The sequence below is a fragment of the Lygodium microphyllum genome, chromosome 25 (assembly GCF_053477565.2).
Source record: "Lygodium microphyllum isolate KBCC chromosome 25, Lygodium_microphyllum_v1.1.10, whole genome shotgun sequence".
Classification (NCBI taxonomy): Eukaryota; Viridiplantae; Streptophyta; class Polypodiopsida; order Schizaeales; family Lygodiaceae; genus Lygodium; species Lygodium microphyllum.
This window is the reverse complement of record NC_141159.1, coordinates 83,381,308-83,387,819: the sequence shown is the minus strand read 5'-3', so window position 1 is coordinate 83,387,819 and position 6,512 is coordinate 83,381,308.

Here is a 6,512-nt window from a genome sequence, read left to right as displayed (position 1 = left end):
AGAGTGTTGGATGGATTGAATTGGTTTTGATTTGAGCTATATGGTTTTTATGCATTTTTTTGACTTTTTGTGAGTGTTTTGTAGAGCTTCTATGAATATTTTGTTTTGTTTTGTTTGCTTCTATAAGTGTTCTGTTGGATGAATGTTTATCTTGAAAAATGTTTTGAAATCTTGGAAAGAGATAAATGAAAGTTCTTTGAAGTTTGAAGAAGTAGAAAAAAAAGCTGATGAAGACTTGAAGTGAACACTAAAGTGACAACAACAATAAAGAGCTCCCAAGGGTCATTGTAGTGTCTCTATTGACCTTTCATGTAAAATATATCATTTGGGAGGGGTATCCATGGCCACCAAGAGAGTATTATTAAGGGTTATTCTCGATTATTCTAATATACTATTGAGAGAGAGCATATGTGAGAGAGATAGTGTATAAGAGTTAGCCAATTTTCTATGAAAGATAGTGTATCTATGAGTGAGACTATGAGTAAGATTGAGAGAAAGACTATAAATACTATGAAGATAAAGAAATATGAATACTATGCGATGAATTTCATTCAAAGTTGATAATTCCTTTGTGTTCTTTTGGTTCTTGGATGGCTTCTATGAAGAATATGTTGAATATTTATTGTGAAAAATCCATGGGAGATTTCACTATGTGATGCTGCATGAAGATTAGTTGTTCTTGGTATTCTTTTTCTTCTATTGGTTGATTAAAGTATGAATAATATGCTTGTTGGTGTAACAAGATAGATTTTCTTGTAGTAGTTTCCCTATTTTCTTGGTATTTCTCTTGGGACTCCATGCTTTTGTTGGGGAAGCTTCCATCAACAAGCACCAACATAGGCTAGAAATTGAAGCAGTGGCACTGTTGAAGAGGAAGAAAAGCAATGAAATATTATAGAATTTTTACTGCTATGAAAGAATTGGAGATCTTCATCGCCAAATCCGCTTTCTACAAGAAGTGTAATCCTCAATGGTGGAGACATGTCACTATCTGGATGTGGGCTCTATATGATGATAGATTGATCCCATTGTCTTCGGAATCTACAAAAAGTTGTATCACTATAGCCAATTGTTTCCCACAAAATTGAAGAGCAAAACATACAATCTCTTCCCCTCTGCAATGGAATAAAAGCTGAATTTAGAGATGTTGAAAATAAGGTAGTAGAAGGAATGTTAACAAGAGAGTCCTCTAGAGACTAAAACACTTTTGATTCCCTTCTGTTGAGTATAGACAAATTAGGGGAAGCCAACTCCCTGATGAATCATGTGATCAAGAGGCAAACACTAGAATGAATCTAGAAGTATGTGAGAAGAGGGAAGGAAAAAATTAAAGTCGAGATTAAGCTAGAAGCAAAGCCTCCTTTGACACCCTTATGGCACTCTTTACACAAGTCCCAATGGAAACTCAAGGTCCCTTTCCAAGTCAAATCCATATTGGAAATGTTGATGATAGGCCAACAAATATAGTCTCATTGCCAATATTTAAGGGAGAGTACAATGAATTCCCCGATGTTCATGTAGCCAAGTTCATGATAGCATGTGTAGCCAAAAATGTGAGAATCCTAGAGCATTGCTTGGTGATATTCCCCGCCACTTTCCAAGGTGCTGTGTTTCAGTGGTATGAGAGACAAGTAGCATAAACTTTTAGCACATGGGATAATCTAAAGGTAGCCTTTCTCACCAAATTTAGACACGTGAAGGTCTTGAAGAGTGGATGTGAGAGGAGTTCATGAACTTAAGTCAGTCCTCTGGAGAACGGGTGGAAGCATATGTTTCTAGAATGAAATCCATACTGAAGAGATGGACTACCCATAACTTGGATAAATGGCATCCACCAAAAGAAATTTTTTCTTAGAGGCCTTAATTTTGTGCAGCAGAGAAGAGTAGTCAACTTGCAAGCTACAGTGGAAGGTGCAAGATTGTATGATAAAGCTGAAGCAAGCCTATCAATGACTTCAGGAAGAGGAGTCTTACCTTCTTGTGTGCCAGGAATGGCATACCCACCAAATACAGTCCCATGGACTGTTTCCTACCCCTATCCTCCAATGCAAACAGTGCCATAGTATAGTGCACAGAATCCATAGTATAGCACTGCCTCAAATGATAGTTCAACCACAACAATAGTTGCCTCAAACTGTTCCCCCTCAACAATAAGAGTGGAATCCTACCAACTAGAACCAATGCGACCAACAGTCCCAAAAACAACTCCTCTAAATCAAAATCAGAACAAAGGAATATCTAGACCAATCCAACAGTCTATGTAGTGATTATAAAGACTTCCCAAAACCTTAGTACGAGTACTCCAGGATGAGGAAATTTGAAGGACTACTTGTCCAATTCAATTGTAAGCATCAAGAAAGAGCTTATGGATGTGATTATAGAACAACTGTACAAAGTTGTAGACGTTGAAAGTGAATACCACCAACATATCTAGTACTACAAGGGAATCAAGGGGAGGCAATGATATCCAGTGATCTCAATTCTGACTTTATTTCATGTCCTTTCTTCCTTTGATGGTAGCCCTCCTAGAGCTCTTTTTGGTAGGTTACAGAAGAAGATGCACAACTTTTGATTTCACTCAGCCTCCCTCCTGTGCTTTGGTTGATAACTATTAAAGTGTGACTACATAAATCATATTATGCTTGCTTTGCTCCCCATACTATTTGCAATTTTCATGATGCTTTTCCCTTTGATCTATGTAGCACAATTTACTTCAAAAGCATGGATCTTTCTTCAAAACTTCCATTACACTCCACCACCTTTTGACAAGCTAGTAGTGCTTCTTTATTCCCTCCTTCAGATTCTATGCAAGCCATCACCTCAGTATTTTACTGAGATGATTGTGAAAAATAAGTATAGTTTTTGGTGAAGCTACCAGTCTTCATCATCCATTTATTGCAAGAATTGCTTACTCAGGTCTCTTGAAAAAATCACAAATCAAACTATAATCTTCTATTTTCTTGCAGACAACCAAGAATATCACCTACTGCAGAAAGTGCCACTTAGAGAGACATTTATCCACTAAATGTACTTGAAAACCAGCTATCCCTGGAGCCTCTTGTTCATATTGTATAAGGAAGAAATGCATAGAGGATATCTACTCTCTGAAAAGGAGATGCATGAAAGAAGGAAGAAAGATGAGGAAGCAAGGTTCAACCTGTTGGAATCCAAGATGACAACCCAAAGATATCGGCCCAAAGCCTAGAGAGTTTGGTCCTAATTTTGGTCTAAGGAGGTTTCCTGCCCAAAGTTATAGAGGAAGAGAGTCTGATGGGGACAGAGATCAGAAGTGGAATGCTACAGATGCAAAGAGAAGGGTCACATCTCCCCAAACTGTCCAAACGCTATAAGGTTAGTGAACTACAAGCCCTTATGCATTTGATGCAAAGGAGAAGGCCAAAGTGTTAGAGATTGTCCTAGTCTAGCCTCTATGAAGGCCAATATCACTGATAACCAACAAAAGACCCAAGAACTTTCCTCCAACCTGGTAGAACTAGAAGTTGTCGCAGTAACGTGTGCCAAGAAAAGAAAACCAACCGTTCCCCTTGCTAAAGCTATGAAGTTCAAGCTCTCAATAGAGCCATAGGACAGTACAATGTGGAGCAATCCAGTGCCACAAAAGGATACATAGACACTTATAGAAGCAGGACCAAAGGTCCATGAGACAAAAGAGGTGGATGTACCTCCCATGATAGAAGACGTGGTGATGCAACCCTTGTTACAAGAAAGAGGAAAAATGAAAGTGGATACAGTACCATTCAGTAGAGTCAATCGAAAAAACTAATGGATTCCATAAAGGACTATGACTTGGTCAAGGACCTAGATACCTTCCATCCTAACTTAACATTCTGTCAATTGCTAATGCTGTCTTCTAGTTGACAAAAAAGTTTTAAAAGTATTCTCATGTGATGAAGTGGTCTAGGGATTGCCAATCTTGCAATTGTTACAAAACCCAATAGAGCCCACAAGCCTGTAAAAGAAGTAGAGCTGGATAACGCCTTCTTGGATCCTAGCACTCTAGATATTGGAATTTGGATAGAAAGCTATTTCATTGCAATTGCGTTGATAGAGGAAGGCTCTTTAGTGAACATAATGACCAATGTGATGATGAAATATCTAGGCCTACAAGGTATGCAACCCACCTAGTGGCTCATCAAACTGGTAGACTAGAGTATAAACAAGTGCTTAGGTATCCTCCCATACATCAAGACCACAATTGCTAGCAGCGATTACTGGATGACATACTTGGTGGTGAAGCCAAAATCTTATGGTACATCTTACCATCTGTTGTTGGGAAGATCGTGGCTATTTGAAGTAAGAGTAAGGATTGATTGGTTCAAAGGAACCCTAACCCTAGGTAGGGAACCAAATAAAGTGGTGTTGAAACTATATGATACTCAGAAAGGACATGGATCCACCTCCATAGAGATTTTCTTTGATTCTTCTAACAAGGTTGCAGATGGAATATCAGTAGAAGAAGATGCCATCAAGTAAAATTTTCCAAAGAAATCTTAAGCACATTCCCTAACAGCGGGCGCTGAAAGCCAACTCCTGAGAGATGCACAATCTTTGTTGATGGGTGAGTAACTCCTGCTTGAACTAGGAAATTATCTTAGACAATGAGATAGAGGCATGGATGTATTGCTCTCCCTATTACATGGCCACAAAAAAGCCATAGTGAGAAGTAAAAGCAAATACAGAAGCAGAAGCAAAAGATGCAATAGAGAGCTTATTCTTCTCTTACACAGAGCCTCTACAAAGGTAGGTCTGAAGAGGACAATGATGAAAGTCAAGACACAAACAATGAAAATGACATGGAAGAAGCTATCCAACTAGAAGAGAATACAAATGAGGATGAAGTCCCAAAGGCCACGAAGTTTAAGATCCAATTCTATTTGATAGAATGACTATGGTACCCTTTGGATTGATAAATGAATCTCATCATAGAAACAAGATTTATAAGAAGTGGATTAACCAAAATAAGCCTTCATTTAGCAGTGGCTCTTGTGGCTCTCAACTACCCTTCTCAAGAGAGGATGATGATGATGCACCTAGCCAACAAGCACCAGTCATCCTGCAATGTAAACATAATTTAGATGGTCCCTATTATGTGACATTTCTGTATGCATTCTTAGAAGATGAGTTCTCAAGTCAAGAAGTAATTAACTCTCCAACAAAAATAGAAACAGCCTTGATACCATTTCAGCATCCCAAAGAGCTAGACGATTCCCCTCTCTGAAGGTAGAAACTAGTTCTAGTAGAGCATTAGAAAAGGACACCACTCCCTTGAAGGAGTTGGATCGGTATCCAGAAGTGAAGCAGGATCTTCATTTGAGAAGTGGAAGGTGAAAAGAAATTGACTTTTATTAATGCAGATGTCACGGAAAGATATGTCAAAGTGGGTGGTAGCTTTCCAAAAGAGAAGATGTTGACCATTCATAACCTATTGAAGAAGAACCTCAATGTTTTTGCTTGATTTTATAAAGATCTAAAGGGGGATTGATCCCATTGTGTATCAACATCACATTGACCTAGAGCCTAATGCTAAGCATGTACGATAACGATTGATGCACATGAATCCAAATTACTCCACCCTAGTGAAAGCAAAGTTATTGAAGCTCCTAGAAACTGAGTTCATCTATCCTATGGTCAAAAGTGAACGGGTCTCACCAGTCATGTGGTAGTACCCAAGAAGAATGGAAAACTCTGAATATGTGTGGACTTTCACAAGCTAAATTTCAAGACAAAGAAAGATCGCTTTCCTATCCCCTTCACGGACCAATAGTTAGACATAATGGTAGATCATGAACTCTATTCCTTACTGGATGGTTTTAATGAATACAATCATGTATAGATTGCAGAAGACGACGAGTCCGAGTTAATATTCACAATAGAATTGGGTATCTATGCCTATACAAGGATGCTGTTTGGGTTTTGTAACACCCTTACTACCTTTCAACGAGTCATGATGGCCACATTCCAAAATCACTAGCTTGATTTCATTGCGGTATATCTAGATGATTTTTGTGTCTTCAATCTACTCTATAATCATTGGGACACTTTGAGTAGTGTTTTGATCAATGTCAAGAGTATGGAATCTCCCTCAACCTTGACAAATGCATATTCAAAGTCTCTTCATGCATTCTCTTGTGTCACATTGTCTCTATACAATGAATAGCAACAAATCCTGAAAATTTTGAGAAGATGGTGGCCCTAGCTATACCAACCAACCTAAAACAATTGTGATGATTTATTGGCCATGTGGGCTACTATAGGAGGGGATCCGTGAATGCGTGGAGCTATAGATCTCATCTCCCTTCATATTAAGGATACAAAATCATATAACATTATACGTGTATGTATCCATCAGTCACTCCCATTTGCATCCATCCACCTCAACTAGTATAAAGCCTTTCAACAGCTATACATAATCTTGTATACCACCCATTATACACGTGCACAGTGTAGGTGCATAGTACAATAGCGCCCACCCATATAGTAGCCTCATTAAC